Source organism: Danio rerio, chromosome 7 (assembly GCF_049306965.1).
Source record: "Danio rerio strain Tuebingen ecotype United States chromosome 7, GRCz12tu, whole genome shotgun sequence".
Taxonomy (NCBI): domain Eukaryota; kingdom Metazoa; phylum Chordata; class Actinopteri; order Cypriniformes; family Danionidae; genus Danio; species Danio rerio.
In genome coordinates this window covers 48,252,500-48,273,956 of record NC_133182.1, presented here as the reverse complement: position 1 = coordinate 48,273,956, position 21,457 = coordinate 48,252,500, and the positions used below count along the sequence as shown (strand labels likewise).

Sequence of the window (21,457 nt, the reverse complement as noted above, 5' to 3'; positions counted from 1 at the left end):
GTTTCTAAACATACTAGTTTTAATAACTCATCTCTAATAACTGATTTTTTTTGTCTTTGCCATGATGGCAGTAAATAATATTTGACTAGATATTTTTCAAGACACTTCTATACAGCTTAAAGTGACATTTAAAAGCTTAACTAGGTTAATTAGGTTAACTAGGCAGGTTAGGGTAATTAGGCAAGTTATTGTATAACAGTGGTTTGTTCTGTAGACTATCGAAAATAAATATAGCTAAGAGGGGCTAATAATTTTGACCTTAAAAAGGTTTTTATTCTAGCCTAAATAAAACAAATAAAACTTTCTCCAAAAGAAAAAATATTATCAGACATACCGTGAAAATTTCCTTGCTCTGTTTAAATATTTAAAAAAGAAAAAAAAATCAAAGGGGGGCTAATAATTCTGACTTCAACTGTATGTATGTACTATTTATTAATTCATTTTACATACATCTGAAAAACAAATATCTGATTTCTGTTTGTATTATTCCATAAATATGTATACCCCGTCGTTTCAATTAATTTTCCAATTTTCTATGTGGCCAAATCAATTAAAAACCACACAGAAATTCAAAGGCGGCCTGTTCTCCAATCCCGAATCTTGTATGACCCAGACATACACATGAATATGAAGTTTGGCCTTTGTTCCAACCGCTTCCTACACGACGAACGCAAAAAACAATGAGTACCAGGAAACAAATAGAGCATTTTATGTGCTCCAAGAAGAAGAAAAAACTTAAGCTCATCACAAAGGAGACCAACAGAAGCAGCCTCATTCATAAACATTCAGTGTCTGAGATGTTCCTATAGGATCGTGTTCAGCAGGCCTCTCTCTCTCGCTCTCACTCTCATGTATGTGTTGTATTAATTGTGAGTCCTAATCTAGAAGAGTGGAGAGTCCCTGGAGCTAGCGGCGCTATTATTCGCGCAAGCATCGCGCACCGCACCGCTCTCGCTTACTAATTTTGTGCGACGTCGCAGCGCTCAGTCGGGGGAACGCACCGCCGAACGCCGCGTCTGAGTCAGTCAGACAGCTCCAGACGAGGTCCCTTTAGTGCCACGCTGTCAGTCACTTTATATGTTGTGAAATAGAGAGAATGAAAAGAGAAAGGGAGAGAACGAGCGAGAGAGAGAATGTAGAAACAGAACAAGTCCTTTTATCCTGCTCGGCGGGACCTGTCAGTGCCACCTTCTCTCTGGTTTCCCAGCAGTCCCAACACAGCAGCTATCAGAGGGAACCTGACATCCACACACCACGTTTTCCAGGGGGGAAGGAAATCATGAGAGCGGCCCCACACGAGCGAGCAGCTAGTACACACTCGCCTCAGATCAAGCAACAGTCTCTGCTAAGAGAAGAAAAGGGAGACAGAGATCTGGATGTTTTAAGTGGGAATGTAGGCTGACAGGCTTTTGCGGCGTGTGACATGTGATAGAAAGTAGGTTTGTGTTTCTCTCTGTTCATTTTGGAGTTTGGACGGAGATGAGAGAGCGGGAGTGTGTCGCAGCTTAAGCGCTGATAGTTCTGTCTTAACAGCTCTTTATTGTCGCAGTTGTGACTGCAGGCACCTCCGGAGTCACTTCTATTTTTCTCCACCACATTTTCAGGCCTTTTTTGTTGGTTTAAAACAATCAAACAAGAAAAAAATACAGAGGAAGGAAATGGCTCCTAATCCATATGTGACACACACATCCAGCATGCGTGTGCGCACATTTCATGGATTGCAGTGCAGGAAAATCATGAGCACCTGGCTGAGTGTTTTTTTTTTCTTTCTTTTAAATATGATTTTGCCTGCTTCCCCACTGGTCTCTGATGATTCAACAGTTCCTGCTCTAACATCTGCTACTTACTCTTACTGGGTCTCAATTAAGACAGCCGTATTTATGAATCTGCTCTTATTTACATTTCTATTTTTCTGCATATGTGCGCGAACGGCAGCCAAAACAGCCCCTCTGCCCCACACACCACGCAGATGTTTCTTCATCGAGGCCAAGAGGTGAGTGCTCGGTTGGAGAACAGCAACGCTGAACTCGGAGAGATTTAGGAGCGCAAGATTTGCAGCTTCACTGTCACACAGATGAGAGCTCCTAGTCTCAGGTGATTGTGATTTATGGGAGTTTGATTGAGGGACTGTGGGATTGGCGAAAGCCATTTCCCCTGTTAAAAGAGAGGTGGTTGGTGTTGGAAAAGCCCACTGTTGGATGCATAAGAATGCGTGAAGCAAGAGTTTCTTTAATTAAGAACAGCATTTTTTATTTTTAAGTGGTTGTGTTTGCTTTCAAGTCAAGGTGTTTTTAATTAAAACATCATGGTTTTCTGATCTGGCAATCACAATATTCTTCAAATAGCAGGATATTTGTTTGCCAGACATGCACTATATGTTGCTAGAGTATGCAATAGTTCAAACAAACCATTCATCCTTGCACAACCTTCAAAACTCTAGGGTTCTTTAAAAATGTTTTAATATGCTGATTAGGCAATCGATGAAAATTTAATTCAATTTTGTAAAATGTGATGCATATTTTTATGTTAATTGCTAAATGTTTTAGTTTATTTATTTATTTTTAAGCTAGATTATTTTTGATATTATTAATGTTTGAACTGTTACTTTTGATCATTTTGATATGTATTAAAATGGTAACACTCTAGTACCAAGTATAGTATTGATTTTCATTAAATAGTGGCTTATTATTAAAATATTGGCTGTTAATTAGTACATATGCAGTATGTTTATAGTACTAGCAATGCTTATATATTATTAGTACATATAATTTAGCACCGTAGTCCTGCGTGACATTTTGTTCCTCTGTATGTCCACACATGTAACAGAATGACAATAAAGCTCGACTTAACTTGACTTATAAAGTAGATGTTGTAAGGTCTTATCCTACATCCCTAATACTTCCTAACCTAATAATTAAACACTAAATAATCCTGAAAATTTAACCTAACTACTACCTTAACTTAATTATAAGCGAATTAGGAGTTTATTGAGGCAAATGTCATAGTTAATGCTTTATTAATAGCAAGAATTGTTCATGAATAATTTAATACCCTTTAATTATATAATTAATATATTAATTAATAATTAATTAATTTAAAAGTACATTAAAAGCTAATACATTACATTAAGAATCACTGTAATTAACTAAATAAAAAAATCTCTTTCTCGTTCTCTCTATCTCTCTCTTTCTCTCTCTCTCTCTCTCTCTCTCTCTCTCTCTCTCTCTCTCTCTCGCTCAAAGTAAGTGTGTGTGTGGAACATTAAATTTCTAAATCCTATTTTAACAAGCATCTGGTCATCCCCAAGCTTCTAGATGTTGGAAGATGGATGCAGAAATGTACTCCAATTCAGATTCAGTCAGGTGCAGTTGCTTGTAGAGGCTTTTCCAGTTCATCTCCAAGGTGTTCATTGGGATTCAGGCTTTATTTAAGCGAATAAAGATCTTTCACACCAGACTCTTCCCAAAAGGGAGTGTATTTGTCAGAGGAGATTGCACGGCTGTATCCTGGATTTTATGCACCTGCTAGTAATGAGTGTAGCTGAAACACAGCGATTTAAAGGAGGAGGGGGGTGTCCGCATATTTTTGGGCTATGACAAGAGTACTGCATGAAAAATAACGATTTGTATGGTCATTCACATCTACACATATGTAGCATTACGACCGTGCAGACAGACTAAATGTAAACCCACGTAAGATTAACTAACTGAACATCATTGCGTTCACGTTCCAAGCACCTGCTAATTCTTAAGGCACAGGTTTTACTTCTTTTTTCCTGTTCCACTCAGTCTTGCACACAGCTGTGTTTGCACATGTTTCAAACTATTCTCAACCACAGATGAATGTTGATGGAAGAGTTTGACACACGTGGACTCGTTCTATCATTCTGGACTTTTCACATTGTTTTAAACTGTTGTAGACATTAAAAGGCACAAGCAGATGGTGTGCATTTATGCATTCTCCATTTATGCATATCTAAACCCTTATTTCAGAAACGTTTTTCACTACATATGAATTAGTTTGACTGGCTAAACCTGAACATATATTGCCAAAATATGCACAGTTCAGGGCTTAACAATAAACCAGGGTCCTTATTGTTATGTTCCCCAAATACATTTCTAAAGCTCTTGAAATATGTCTCAGGAGGATAGTTTTTTTTTTTTTTTTTTTGCAGATTTTGTTTTCAAGTATCCACCAGAGGCCGCTGTGTAGGCTTTTTCCAATCTCAAATTTCTCTCACGAGTGCCAGTGGCGCCTGCTGTTCTCATGTAAACCCACCAGAGGCAGCTGTCAACTGACTGACTGACAGACCGACAGATTGCCCCACCCACCCCTTCCCTTAACCCAACCAATAGTGTTCTCAAAAGCACGAATTGACCCCATCGTCCACTTATCTAAAACCAATCGATACTTCTTTCAAAAGCACAGATTGATCCGATCGTCCATTTCTCTAAACCCAACCGACAGTGTTTTCAAAAGCAATTAAAACAAAAGTCCTTGCGGCCGCTTGCTTTTTTTTTTTTTTTTTTTTAAGTTTTTAGATTTTGCCACTTTCTCACCTTGTTATTTACTTATTTTATTTTTTGTCTTTTGTCTTTGTTTTACTTTTTTTCAGGTAACGTTCTTTGACGTTCTTGAATCTTGAATTTAAAGTTCGCTAATGTACGCGGCAAGTTACTAAGCAAACTGATAACAGCGGAAAAGCTGTCCACATGGAGGTAAGTGATCAGCTGGTAGCGCGAAAAGAAACAGAAGCCGGCAGCACCGTCATACCGCCCAGCCGCATTCGTTTTAAAGACAAAATGCAGCAATACGTACCTCTGGCTACATAATTTCACACTCTCCAGAAATGTATACTGGGGCACATCTTTACAACAAGCCTGTGTTGCAATAAGGACAGCCTACGGCCAGGGTTGTTTAACTAAGTTAAATGCTAAACTATCAGCTCTCCTTTGAAACATTTATTTTAAAATAAACTTTACAGAATTATACATATACACAGTATTATATATATATATATATATATATATATATATATATATATATATATATATATATATATATATATATATATATATATAATACATGCACAAACACACACACACACACACAGTTGAAGTCAGAATATTAAAGCTTCAGCAAAAAAAAAAAAAATCTTTAAGCTATTTTTTTTCGAGTGTCTACAGAACAAACCATTGTAATACAATAACTTGTCAAAGTAGCCTAACCTGCCTAGTTAACATAATTATCCTAGTTAAGACTTTAAATGTAACTTTGAGCTGTATAGAAGTGTCTTGAAAAATATCTAGTTAAATGTTATTTACTGTCATCATGGCAAAGATAAAATAAATCAGTTATTAGAAATGAGTTAATAAAACTATTATGTTTAGAAATGTGTTGAAAAAATCTGCTCTACGTTAAACAGAAATTGGGGGAAAAAAATAATTCAGGGGGCTAATAATTCTGACTTCGACTATATATACTTGATCTAACTTGCCTAGTTAACCTAACACATTATTTAAAACTTAATACTGCACATTAAGATAAATAGTAGCAGTTTGTGAAATAACTACAAAAATATTATCTACTGTCAACATGGACTAACTATGGACTAAATACATTTGTTATTAGGAACTAATTATTAAAACTATTTTAAGTGCTCATCAAACAGCACTTGGTAAATAAAATAAAATAAAATAAAATAAAAAAATACATAAAAATAAATAAAATAAAATAAAATATATATAAAAAAAATCTCATGAAGGCTATTCATTTTGTTAATAACTAGAATTTTTAAGTGAGAACTTAAAAAGTTGAGTGACTTTAATGAGTTAAGGACAGTGCCCAGAGTCTATTTTTGGACTTTAAAACAATCATGGACTAAACTGTGCTTTGGTAGTACTCAAAAGACTGCGTGCTTGAATAAAGAGCCAGATTGATGTTAAACAAATATATACACACCTCACAAAGGAGAAGAGTGAAAAGCGTAAGCGTGTTGGTTTCAACAGACCACTCACGTCTTTAATAAACAGTAATGTGTTTCCCTCACACACAAGTGCCAACCTAATGATGCCATTAGAAGCAACAAACACAAGTGACATCAGAATGACATAAAAACCCTGCTATCGTTCCATCTAATAGTCGGATAATCATGGGAATCCAGTGCGAAAATCCACCTGAGATCATTAAACACAGAATATGAGGATGTTGAGATCCAGGTTATGTGCGCACCAGAAACTGAGCCTTTGTTTACCTTTTATTTATTTACTAGCACAAGTAAAGCGCTGTTGAATATGAAATGTCATACTATTTACGTGCAGTGTAAGCACTTAAGGCAAGGCTTTTTAGTTTTTGACACAACCTGTAAACAACAAAAGATCTAACGTTCTCTGTAAAGACCAAACATGAGTTGGCAGATATGAAAGCATTTATCCATGGAAACAAGAATATGCCTATTTACAGACAATAGCGAGAAGGGGGGAAAAAAGCAGTACTTCAGCTTCTCGAAAACCACTTCACACTCTTAAAGACCTCTTCTGTTTGGATATGGCAATTTTATCAATTACGAATGCTTTTTACTCTATTTCAACCTAAATAGCCGCTTCCATGGCTAGTCAAGGAACAGTAAGTCTCTCAAATGTGTTATTAATAATTCATCTGAGAATGCTGTTTATGAAGTTCGGGAGGCAGGTCTAATAAGCATGGACAGCATCTAATACGCCGTGTGCTGGACAAAGCGCTTTTGAGAATCATTACTTTGTGCGCTTGTCTAATTGAGACTTCATAAATTACCCAGTAGGCCTGGACTCACTGCAGATTGCTCCTTCAACGAAAAGACACACGGCACGTTTTCCTCAGAGCCACATCATATAAAGCAGCAGTAATGGCAAATGTGTAAATAACAATAACAGCGAAAGCGCATCGAGTAAAATATGGCGGAAGCAGCCTAAAGGCTCTTTCTGTTTCAGATTTCAGCACAATCGCAACAATTATCCGCTTTTCCTCGCTTTTCTCCGCTCTCATTGTTTTTGGCAGGCAGATCCATAACATTCTTTTTGTTTCACTTCGGTCTCCTCCTTTTTTCCCAAGCCTGAGAAACTTCAGACATGAGAACCCTTAGCCGCCTCTAATATAAAACCAGCGAAATTTACCTAGGATTATAAGTCATTGACAAATAACCTTGCTGATAGATGCGAACTAGATTTTGTTCAAAGCACTCTGACAGCCTCAAAAGAGATTAGTGGAGTTCTTATCAGGTCAGGGGTGTCACGGGGGAAATGTGTTTAAAGTCACATTGATTTATTGAAAGATTTTCCAATAAGAAGACTTCTCTCTACTCTCAGACGTGTGTATGTATGTGTGTGTGTGAGAGAGAGAGAGAGACTCAGTCATTGTGAACTACAAAGGAGAGAAAAAAAAAGTTAAAAACAATTGCAAGACCAACATCCAGACCCCAAATAAACACAAGAGATCTTTGATGGTGGAGTAAAACTACACTGTGTTTCCTCTCCCATTCCCATCATCTACCGCGTGCTATTCTTCCAGACGAAATAGCAATAGATGACCGATATACACGTTCACACGCACCCACAAACACACACACACACACATACACACTGACAAGCAAGAATAATAAGATCCTTTGTTCCTGCAGGCATTCATTTGACACTATTACCTTCTTAAGAGTAATTATGAATCTTTTTTCAGAAAGCTGGATTGTGGGAACCGTAGGGTTTGGCCCTGATCCTCCCACCAGCAGTGAACGGATGAGAGAGAAAACTTAGAGAATCACTCCGCACCCCTGTCAGAGAAATGTCATTAGCCCTGTATCTCTCTTCAGTCTTCAGTCTTTCACCATCCCATCCTCTTCCCCCTCCCAAACTCTCTCTCTCTCTCTCTCTCTCTCTCTCTCTCTCTCTCTCTCATTCTCTCACACTCCCGCTGCTTCGTTTGATCTCTGAGGTCCACTGGAACCCTGGAAAGCTATTCCAGCATTTGCGGTCCGTCAGAGTCCTGTGGAGAACCTTCTGGATGTGTTGGTGTGTCCAGGCTGTAACCCTTCCTGCTGACATGGCTCTCCACCACACAATCTGTCAGAGACTTCACCTTAACAGCACACCACAAGTGCAGATAATGGATGACGCCTCTCTAAATGCACCAGATCGACAGACTTCAATTCTGTGTACTTTTTTTCTTACAATACGTTACTATTAATATTATTATTATTATTATTATTATTATTAATATTACAATATCTACTTTATTGAATTTACATAAACACTAGTTATTTTTAATAATATTATTAATAGAAAGCAGTTGTACTTAAATAAGATTAACATTGACTGAGAATAATCTTGAACATTGTTGACACATTGTTTTTTTAGCTATAATATAATATAATATAATATAATATAATATAATATAATATAATATAATATAATATAATATAATATAATATAATATTAAAATGATATATGATAATATTAATAATAATTTTTAAAAATACAATATAATACAATATATAATAAAATTTAATAATATAATATATTAAAATATAATATAATATGAATAATATAATCAAATATAATATAATACAATACAAATTAAAATATAATATAAATTATAAAATATAATAATATAACAAAATATAAAATAATAATAAAATAAATTAAAATACAATATAATAAAATATAATATAATATGAATAATGTAATAAAATATAATATAATAATAAAATAAAAAAATAAATATGATATAAATTATGATATAAAATATAATAATATAAAATAATGAAATATAATATAATAAAAGTAAATAAAATATAATAATATAATAAAATATAATAAAATGAAATACAATATAATATTAAATAATAATATAATATAATATTATAAAATATAATAAAATAAAATACAATATAAAATAATAGTAAAAATTAAATATATAAAAAATATAATATAATAAATAGCTTTAATGATATCACTTTTTAAGCAAAATTTGCAATATATCTATCTAGCATGAACAAAAATTTATAAACATTGTTATAATAATAATAATAATAATAATAACATTAATAATAGCTATAATAATAGTAATAATAATAATAATCAAAGTTCTTTGTTAATGCTGCATCATACTACTAATATATGAAACATCATGGGACGTTGTGACACTCAACAAGATCTGCTTGTTGTTGACTCCATATTATAAAATATATAAAAGTAACATTATAAACAGGTCACTCTCAGCTTATGACACTTAACACTCCTGGGCTTCAGATCACACACTGATAAACTGAGGAAGGAACCCGAGCAGTCTTGAGAACTCCGAGACAAGTGTTTGTTTGTGTCTTTATCAAGTCCGAAATCAAAGCCTTGCCCCAGTTATGTGTCGACCCATGGTATAAACTCACTCTTTACTTTACATCATCACCTGATCTATACAGCCTCATTGAGGACCCACTGTCTCTGCTCTAATAGCTATTCCCAAAGGTACTATAGCGGTCGACAACAGGAGCCGGATAATATTTTTAATGTTATCAGTAACACTCCCACGTTTGTTTTCAATGGCCGGAGCTCGGGATGACAGGAAATGGCAGCGTTTGTTCTGATTTCGACCAAAGAACGTGGGAGGAGGATCCACAATGCACAATGATCTCTTGTTCAGATTGAAATGCTTTGTGCATTCATCTATAACTGCCCAACATGCAAAGATAACCAGCCAGTCTCATGATCAATAAATAAATAGCAGACAGCATAAAAAAAGAGAACGATAGATAGAAAGGGGGTGGGGGGAATAATGACACAAAGGCTGACAGAGAGATGGAGGGTTCTTTGACATCTATTTGTCTTGTTTTAATAGAGGAAAATCGAAAGAAATGAGCGGAAAATGATAAAGGCGCTTTCCATGATCATGGTGTACTTTAGTTTTTAAGTACAGATATTTTTTCTCGCCTTGCAAATGCTATGTTTTAGATGAATTATTTTCTAAGGTTAAATTAGCATGAAACATCGCTTGTTTTACATCTCTGCATTCCCATTTAAAATGGTTTTTGTCTGTTCAATCCGTCTTGATGTTTTGAACTATTTTATTTTTAGAGCTGTAGCACTTTATAATTCTGACATTAAAGTAATTACAATATCGGTTAAATTACCATTCAAACCAATGTATTAAAAAATTATTATTTTAATTAACACCAACATTATTTTCAATGAAAACAAAGTATCATATCATATTTATTTATTTATTTTATGACAACTAAGTTTCAATAAATAAACAAACAAACAAATAAACAAATAAATATGAAGTTTTACATTAACAAGTCAACATTTGATTACTTCTTTTATTATTATTTTTGTATTTAATCTTAACAATAATAAAAAATAAAACCGCTTTCAATGCCTAAACAATACTAGTAAGTTAAGTATTATAATATATTGTGATGATTTATTATTTGTTTATGGTGTTTCACTTGCATATTGGATCCGCTTGTTTAGTATGTCGTCGCGAGAAGAGGCTTCAGGGCCCAATCACTCTATCAAACTATATGGGGAGACTCAATAAAAGGTAAAAATAAAAGTTTACAAAATAATTTCAAAAAACAAGATCGCAATATACATACAATTGAAGTCAGAATTATTAGCCCCCCTTTGAATTTTTTTCTTTTTTAAATATTTCCCAAATGATGTTTAACAGAACAATGGAATTTTCACAGTTTGTCTGAGAATATTTTTTTTATTCTGGAGAAAGTCTTATTTGTTTTATTTCGGCTAGAATAAAAGCAGTTTGATTTTTTATTTTTTTTTTCTAAAATCATTTTGAGGGCAAGATCATTAGGCCCAAGCTATATTTTTTTTGATAGTCTACAGAACAAACTATTGTTATACAAAAACTTTCCTAAATGCCCTAACCTGCCTAGTTCACCTTATTAACCTAGTTAAGCCTTTAAATGTCACTTTAAGCTGTATAGAAGTGTCTTGAAAAATATCTAGTAAAATAATATTTACTGTCATCATGGCAAAGATAAAATAAATCAGTTATAGGAAATGAGTTTCTATTATGAGAATCTATTATGTTTGGAAATGTGTTGAAAGAATCTTCTCTCCATTAAATAGAAATAATTCTAATAATAATTCAGACTTCAACTGTATATCCATGCCTAATATCAGATGGACAAAAAATGTGATTATTTAAAAAAAAATTGTAAAATATTGGTGTTTGTAAAGCTGAGAGTCCAGAGACTGTTGTGTACACCAGGGGTTTCCAAACTTTTCAGCCCGCGAACCCTAAAATAACAATGCCAGTGACCCCTAAATTTCTTAGAAGTGGTTATAAATATACAAAAGTTGCACACACAACAACAGCCCTATATAAACACAAGCATATTGACAACACAAAAAAGTGCAACAGTCTAACAACCATATCATTTTTATGGTCATTTATTGATTAGTTTAATTTAATAACTTCAGCTGAGACTGGTGGACACAATGTTTTCAGCAAAAGTCTATTCTTGGTTTCATTTTAGAGACCGCTAATCAGAGATCATTCTCAGTGTTCAGTTGTGGCCTGTATTTATTTTGAATATATTTGATTGCCATAAAGGTGTCAGAAAGTTTAGCCTGGTGCTATACAATCAGTCTGCTGCAGCTGATACTATTAATGTGTTGTTAATTTAACGTAAACACACAAATCCAAAGACAAAAATAATTGAAAGGATGATGGCTTTTTATTTTATGTCGTTGTTTTTTTACTATTAAAAACTACTATTTTAATCTTCTGGGTTATGGTTAAAATATGGTAATTCTAATTCTAGTTTAATAAAATTAGTTTGACTTTTGGAAATCACCAAGCAACCCCCTTTTATTGTTCCGTGACCCCCAATTTGGGAACCAATGGTGTACACCATGATTTCAAATAAAATTCCCTTTATTGTGAGATATGACTGAAAAGTGGTCATAAATGAATATTTTCTCAATTCAAATGAGTAGCAGCTTGTACCTGGAAACAGTATTCCATACGTCACGACAAGCGGATTTCATTGTTTTAAGGTTAAGGGAAATGTCTGCAAAATAATATGGAAGCCTAAACAACCAAAAAAAAAAACAACAACACAAAAAATGAATAAACAATATCCATCATAAATGTCACAGTGCATATTAACCAAATGTACCCTTTGCATAACTGTGATAAAGAAAGAACAACAATAAGTGCGCATAATATTTCATAAGCGCTCACACCAGAGCTGCCTGTATGCTCCGCTGCGCCTTTATCTCCATCAATAAATGCAGTAGTAGCTGACATTAGGTCTCTGATCAGCTGCTGGACATCATCCTCTCATGTTAGCTTTGTAGTAGAGATCTTAAGAGCAAACGCGCGTGTGTGAGGAGTGGATGTTAGAGCTTATAAAGTGAAGTGATGGAAAGAAAGGTTGACGGCGGGGTTATCGCAGTCAGGCAGCACTGGGAGCTACAGTAAGTGGCTGTTTGTGTGTCTTCGCACACACACACATGCACACATAAACATGGCAGAAATGACACTTGCGTATAGCTGTGTATCACAGAGCAAACAGCAGCTCTTTGCCTCAAAGTCTGCCAGCCTAGAGAACGGATCAAACGCGGCGTTTGGGTGAAACCGTATCGACTGAGTGTCAAACACAACAGGGGCTGCAAGGAGGGGCATTTTTCTCTCATTCCCAACCTCCATTTTTTTTCCTTCCACAAAGAGCCATTGCTACAGTATGTGTGTCAATCACACTGCGTTATGTGTGTCAATATCTAATTGCACTGATAGCCAAAGATGGACGGATGAAAAAGCAAAGAGAGAGAGAGATGGCAATCAAGTCAGAGAGAAGAAGAATAAAAAAAAGAAAGAGCCGTTTTATTACAATTCCATTACGGCTCTTTGCGACACGGATGAAGGAAAACTATTACTCAACCTGCACACGCCATGAAAAATGAAACTAGTTCTGATATACAAAACGGCTTTGTTCTTGATGAAGATAAACAGTTTGGCTATGTTTGTGAAGTCCATAGCAAAAGCGTACCAAAATAACACGTCAAAAATAATCAAAAGAAGGGGGAAAAAGTCTCGAAAAAGCCATTTTAAACAGTGTGTCAGTGCTGGACAAATGACTCTGTGGTAACACCCACCACCCTGCCTTCATACACAGGAAGACAAATATTGAACAGGACTCCACACGCATCAAACAACAGTGTGGGGAAGGGCCGAGTAGGCCTGGGTCTCGTCTGTAATCACAAATGTCCAAATCTTCTAACAAGGTCCAGAGCTCTGTCCCCCACATCAAACCGGGTGTTTCCATTACGTTACTCTCTATGGTGATCAATTAATGGTGCACTCTAAAAAATACAAATAAAAAATCTGCTTGTTCAAATTGTGTAAAATTAGCAGAACCAACACCATTCTCGAAGATTTCTGACCTTTTATTTGCATTATGCTATAAAAACTTAAATGCATATAATAATAATAATAATAATAATAATGTAAGAATTGAAATATTGCAAATATTCTGATATCTTTGACAATTCAAAACATGAGCTGAAAACAGAGACTGGTAACTTCACAACTCAGCAAGGGGAATGCGGGAAAAACCAGTTCCTGCTGCATTTGCATCTGAGTCTGCTTCATCCCCCCAACTCACGCATATGGTCATTTCAATGTTTGAATGTTCTAGAATTAACCAAACTGACTTTAACTATCATGTTTGATATCATTTGAAATGTCTCAGTGCGATTGGTACAATGGTCTCATTCTCTCAGAAATATACATAATCAGAACAATAAATATATAACTTCAGGCATCTTTTGAACCACTGTGAGGGGTGTGACACTAAGTGTGAATGCCTTTTGTTATACATTCACACCCCCTTCCTTGAGGGAATTCTTGGATTATTTAAGGTAAGGGCTAAGAAAAGCTCAAGGCGATTCTGCCTAACCAGATCAGCCCATAACATGGGGTCTGCCCCATGTTATGTATATTACAAAGTCAGGAATGCATCTTTTTCATCTTGGATTTATCTTTGATAATTTGATGTTTTGTATTGATCGTTTATGAATTGACTGATTGAATTGGCATAATACATTTACCTGACTAATAAATTGTTATGTTTTGAATGATTCAAACAGAGTTCGTGTTATTATCTTTAGTAGATTGTGGTAATTTCATAGCACCACAAGCCCCTGTTCAGGTTAGTAGCGGACTAGAACACGGTAGACGGAGCATTGCGGCACGTTACACGATGTCTCTAGAGCTCCGACTAACAAATTGGCATTTATTCATGTATACTTAGGCTGTAAAAGGATATCTAAGGGGATAGTCCTTCACCCGATAAACTTTTAATACTATTTAGATAGTATAGTGATTATTCAAAGTTACTACTAGTTTAAGTACGACTGGTCTGCTTAATTCTATAGTAATGATCGTTATATGACTAAATAGCTCTGTCTGATTTAGGAGGTAGCAGACCTATGGGGACCGCATAAAAAATATCCTAATCTGAGTAAGTAGGGTTCTGCCTTTTTAGGATAGCGGTCAATCGCCCCTGTTTAGTGACCAAGACTGACATGCTTGTGCTTAAGAAATTGTATACTCGGCCGGTACAAGATTCAGGATGTTATAGAGATCCCAATGAACGAGAATAACATAAAATGATGAACCGAAGAGAATATTCAATCATAATCTAAATTAATGTGAACGGAAACAAAATAACCTTCTCAATGTTTTATAATTGGAGTCAGATAAAACGAGGATAAACATATTAATATTCTAAACCATCTCATACTAAAATTGGAGTCAGATATGAGTTAAGTTTAATATAAATCAACATTGTGCACTGGAAAGACCGAACATGCAGTGAACCTTCATCCACCATTGGATACCGTCATTGGACCAACTGGCTGGACCCTACAAAATGGTGACCCATCTCCGTGATCTCCCAACTCAGGCGAGTTACGTCTTTCCAGCACAAAATGGATTTATATCAACCAAGAGGTTTGGATCTTCTATTCTATCTTCAGCTGCTGTGGTAAGTCAATTCTTCTTTGCCTATTAGAAATGTTGAGGGAAAGCTGGACGCACCCTTTATAAACACATTGATAGAATGAGTCGGAAATGCTCAAAAATGTTAGTCCGGAATGCGTTATCCGGTGGGGTTGAGAATTAGACAAAACCACCTTGATTATCAGGGACATGATAGCAGCAGTATAGATAAATGCCATCCCTTGCTTTGAAATCTCTTTGTCTGCTAGGCAGCAAGAGTTGAAGCTTAAAATTGGAATAACATCATCCAAATTATATTCTGGAACTCAGTGGAGAGTCATAAATTAGATCCTAAAAGTTTAAATCAAAAACTATCCATTGTTTTAAATCTACTGTTTTATAAAAAAAAGAGAAAAATGGAAAAAAGGAAAACAGGAAAAAATGGTTTAAGATTTAAAAACAATTGTAAACTTTTAAATTGGATTAATAACAACAGTCTGTTTAAGGCATTTGCATGTGAAAAATAAAGGTGAGCAGAACAGAATGATTTGATTGCAAAAAGACAAATAAGCTCTAATGAAAACTCTGCCTTTACAAATCAGAAATTTGCCATTTAAATTTAATGGTGATAAATTCAAATATGATGCTGATCAACTACACTGTAATCCCGAATAAGTTGACAAAACTCAAAAAAATTTGAGGCAATCAGTTATGTCAAATTTTTTAAGTTATGAAATTATCTATTCTAAGTGAACAGAAACATTCAACTAACTTAAAATACCCAAGTTACTCAACTTATACATTTTAATTGCAATTAACTTAATTATTTTAATTTCTTTCAACTTTAAATACTTAAATCACCCAGCTGATAGCATTTTTTAAAGATTACATTTTTTCAAACTCAAAAATAAGAAAAAGTTCTGAATACTCATTAAGGTTAATTAAGATAAACAAATTTTAAGGATTTAAGTTAATAGAGCTCAATTCAATTAATTAGTTACAGCATTAGGGTTTACAGTGTAAAATATCCACTATACTTTAATTTAATCTCAAAACAGACTAAATATAAAAGAAATTCTAAGATTTTAACTTTAAATCAGCCCTTAGACCTCCTGATGGTTCAAACCTTTTCATATTCAAATGTCCTGACAGAGAGCAGAGAAATCTCACCTCAGTGATAATAAGATGCTCAGAATGTGTTTGCTGTATTTGCATAAAACAATAACATTATTCCATTTGGCCACAAGCCTTTGCTGACCCTTTTGTTCTCCATGCAACTTACAAGCAAACACAACCCTGATCACAAGATAAAAGCATTAAGCTAAAATGCACTGCCATTCTAAAAACACTCTCCAGAGACCAGATATAATTAAATTTTAATACTTACTATTTTAATATAATATAATTACATAAGGAATAAACAATAATGTACATTATATTATAATCGCCAATCATGGCACTAAAGACTAAAGATGAAACATCTTTCACTTTGAGGAGGTTCGCTTTCTTTATGCTTAATGAAAACACTGACAGAACTACTATAGCATAACTGATTGTAAACCAATATAATCCTCGCTGAAAAAAAAAAAAAAAAAAAACACCACCTACAATTAAAATTTGATCAGAGAGTTAAGCTCACCAGAAAAAACATAATGAAAGGGGGATGGATATGATAACATTCAGAGTTACCAAAGTTTTTATGGGTCAAAAGATCTAAGAATCTGTGAGTCACACCATAAAATGACAACCGTTAAGCAGAGAACACCAAAAGGGTGAAATGATTTCTGCCAACAGATCTGACTGTTAATGAGAGCAAAATCATTGATTGATTCAGAAAAATGTCCCCAGCGGAACTGGGAGATAATGCTCAGAATACAGCAGACTGTATAAACAGGTGTTACACACTCACAATATGCTGAAATCAACAACAGCAGTTCAGATCTGACCAGCAACATCATGTGGCTTCCAGAATTAATATTGCAAAATGATGCATTAACATTAATTCCACATGATTGAATTTGAAACTGATGAAAATTCTAAAAATGGTTCTCTCTGCTTTTGTTCTCATCTTAGGCGGACCAATAACAAAGAACACTCCAGATCCGGTCCACATCAAACAAATACAAATGAGGGCAACAAAAGGTTAAGCCATAGCCTGAGGCCAAAAGTCTCCCACCTTGCATCTCAAAGCAAGAACCCCTGTGGTGCTAACACCTCACCTGCAGTGAGTCCTCTGAAAAAAGTCTTTGATCAGTCATCAGAATAACAATTATCCACAGCTGATCTTATCAATGGATTCAGCATTCTAGGAGACTATGTGATTTCGCAAAACATCTTTCTTCAACAAAGATGTAAATTTACATGTTAAATGAAACAGAGACACAAAAAGATCTCATAGTTAAAATCTTCCCAAATTGCTTAATAGCAATGGGACTAAAACCCTGGTTACCTAGAGGCGATAAAAAAACTTTACTGCATTGTTCCTGCAAAGACCAATAGCAACAGACTCTATTGTCACGAATCCTGGTGGCATTTTTAAATTTGTTTTTATACTATACACATGTTAAACCACATGTCCTGTATGAAAATGGAATTAACTATGTTGAAATTCATGCTTTGATCTCCAAAAGTAGAAAACTCTGCTATCCCCTGTATAGCTGCAGTTTGAACTACAAACAGGAGTATAGAGTGTGATAATTAAATTAACCATGAAAATGCATTTTTACAGGATCCAGCCTTGAACATTGCACCTTAAAATGCTCCGGAAAAGATATTATATGGAATCAATTTGAGCCGGAACACACCTCATGTTCACATTCTTATGCTGGCTCCCTGTTAAACAGGACTAAAATTTTGCAACACAATTATAAAAGTTGATTACCATTGTTCGGAGCATTACACTGACACATAGCCACAGGTAAACCCAGGCACATAGATAACACCTTAGTCTTCAAAGACCCAGGAGTCAAATCTCTTTAGTTAAGATCTTTTGTCCATGTTTATACGAACAAAACACATTAGCCTCACACACATAGAACAGAATAATTAATCTGATGACAGACGAGACAACAAACACCCTCTGACACCCTCTGTCAGCTGAAAAGAAATTACACATTTGCATGGCTTTGACAACAAATTGATGGTATAAAACTTCAATAGAGGCGAACTTGCCATAGATACACTGACTGTTGTGGGGATGGTTGACAAACCAGAGGGCCCCTGGTTTTCCAATCTATCACCAATAACAGGTATAAGTGCTAAAGTGATTAAAATTAAACCGAAGTGAGGACACTTCTAATAATCACTAGGACATTTAAATTTGACAAATACCATCAATTGTGTTCAAGCCCCCCCACACACACACACACACAAACACACACACACACACACACACACACACACACACACACACACACACACACACAAACACACACATTATTATAGATATACCTTCATAATTATGGTTAAATAATGTGATTACTATCATGTATGACAAATATCTTCACGTTTTTTCATTTTGAAAATGAATGTCATTTATTTGAATGTATTGTCATGATGATATGTTTTATGATGCATACTGCCTGTTATACTGTTTTAATAAGTTGCACTGACCTTTTGATAGCTTTACCTTGAGTAATTCAAACCAAGAATATTTAATATTCTCCCTATCATTATACCCTATCTCAGTGGTGACAAAGACTTATCTGTTTTTGATTGGACCATTTAAACAGATTGAAAGAGACCTGAGACCAGTTGTACGACTCGCACTTGCTGACTTTTATGCTTCGATCATATATTTTATGCTTAACCTCATGACTTTCTCCAATGCAGAATGACACAAGTTCATAACTGTTCAATCGCTGAGCCATCATGTTGCTGTTTAGGTGTCCGAGAGAAGGCAGTGTATACACACTGCAGACCCCCACATGCCGATGTCTGCATATCTGGAGGTGACCAGATTCATCAGAAGAAGCAGACTATGAGAAGCCCACACGACGTGGACACTTTTGTCAGGGGAAGGACACAGTGGAAGCTATGAAGGCCTGTATGGACTGAATGAACTGTGCATTCGGGTCAGGCTCATCAAAAGAGGTGAAAACGAGCCTGGACCTGTTTAGCTACCTGCTGAACACGACTTACAACTGAAAATGCTGCAGAGACTGTCTTAAATTGCCCCTGAACGACCTCAACAAGGATACATAGTGACCCCATGGGCACATTTATATCTGACCCACGGGATCAAATGGGGGTTATCTGTAAGAATTGAAATATTGCAAATATTCTGATATCTTTGACAATTCAAAACATGAGCTGAAAACAGAGACTGGTAACTTCACAACTCAGCAAGGGGAATGCGGGAAAAACCAGTTCCTGCTGCATTTGCATCTGAGTCTGCTTCATCCCCCCAACTCACGCATATGGTCATTTCAATGTTTGAATGTTCTAGAATTAACCAAACTGACTTTAACTATCATGTTTGATATCATTTGAAATGTCTCAGTGCGATTGGTACAATGGTCTCATTCTCTCAGAAATATACATAATCAGAACAATAAATATATAACTTCAGGCATCTTTTGAACCACTGTGAGGGGTGTGACACTAAGTGTGAATGCCTTTTGTTATACATTCACACCCCCTTCCTTGAGGGAATTCTTGGATTATTTAAGGTAAGGGCTAAGAAAAGCTCAAGGCGATTCTGCCTAACCAGATCAGCCCATAACATGGGGTCTGCCCCATGTTATGTATATTACAAAGTCAGGAATGCATCTTTTTCATCTTGGATTTATCTTTGATAATTTGATGTTTTGTATTGATCGTTTATGAATTGACTGATTGAATTGGCATAATACATTTACCTGACTAATAAATTGTTATGTTTTGAATGATTCAAACAGAGTTCGTGTTATTATCTTTAGTAGATTGTGGTAATTTCATAGCACCACAAGCCCCTGTTCAGGTTAGTAGCGGACTAGAACACGGTAGACGGAGCATTGCGGCACGTTACACGATGTCTCTAGAGCTCCGACTAACAAATTGGCATTTATTCATGTATACTTAGGCTGTAAAAGGATATCTAAGGGGATAGTCCTTCACCCGATAAACTTTTAATACTATTTAGATAGTATAGTGATTATTCAAAGTTACTACTAGTTTAAGTACGACTGGTCTGCTTAATTCTATAGTAATGATCGTTATATGACTAAATAGCTCTGTCTGATTTAGGAGGTAGCAGACCTATGGGGACCGCATAAAAAATATCCTAATCTGAGTAAGTAGGGTTCTGCCTTTTTAGGATAGCGGTCAATCGCCCCTGTTTAGTGACCAAGACTGACATGCTTGTGCTTAAGAAATTGTATACTCGGCCGGTACAAGATTCAGGATGTTATAGAGATCCCAATGAACGAGAATAACATAAAATGATGAACCGAAGAGAATATTCAATCATAATCTAAATTAATGTGAACGGAAACAAAATAACCTTCTCAATGTTTTATAATTGGAGTCAGATAAAACGAGGATAAACATATTAATATTCTAAACCATCTCATACTAAAATTGGAGTCAGATATGAGTTAAGTTTAATATAAATCAACATTGTGCACTGGAAAGACCGAACATGCAGTGAACCTTCATCCACCATTGGATACCGTCATTGGACCAACTGGCTGGACCCTACAATAATAATAATAATAATAATAATAATAATAATAATAATAATAATAATAATAATAATAAATAGTGGTGGAACTGGACTGACAGTTTTAATTTTAATTAATAACTTCAATGTTTTAGCTGCTTTGACACAATCTACATTGTAAAAGTGCTATAGAAATAAAGATAAATTTAATTGAATGTTACATATATATATATATATATATATATATATATATATATATATATATATATATATATATACAYATATATATATATATATATATATATATATATATATATATATATATATATATATATATATATATATATATATATATATTTAGGTGGTTCAATCTGCTGTGGCACCCTCTGAAATAAGTCGAAGTAAAGTGAATAAATTAATGAATAAACTAATGAATTTGTTTATGTATTTACTATAACTACACTGTAAAAAAATCCGTAATTTTACGCTTTATTTCCAGCAGTTAGGGTGCCGAAAAAAAACCCCGTAAAATAACGGCCATTAAATTACATACATTTACTGTAAAATAACAGAGATTGAATTTGAGAAATTTACCAGAAATTTAAATTTAAGAAAATTTCTATTTTAATATCCCCTATTTTACAGTAAATTTCTGTAATTTAATCCCAGCTGCTGGATATAAACCATAAAATGACAGATTTTTTTTTCTTTTTTTTTTTTACAGTGTACAGTAACTGGATGTGTACAGTAGTTCCAGCATGCTTTGCCTTGAATTACAAAAAGAGGGCAAATGTTGAAAATACGTTTAATCTCAAGTGTTAG

The 21,457-nt window shown here is 34.8% G+C and overlaps 1 protein-coding gene and 1 long non-coding RNA gene across 23 annotated transcripts in view; one reads left to right on the top strand and one right to left on the bottom strand.

Annotated features, from left to right (window-relative positions):
• The window catches only part of znf536 (zinc finger protein 536), a 496,275-nt gene that overhangs the window by 44,869 nt on the left and 429,949 nt on the right, over positions 1-21,457 (bottom strand). The window lies entirely within an intron of this gene.
• Positions 13,936-19,889, top strand: LOC141375117 (uncharacterized). The gene is made up of 2 exons (XR_012382630.1): positions 13,936-15,040; positions 17,068-19,889. It is a non-coding gene; the product is annotated as an uncharacterized lncRNA (long non-coding RNA).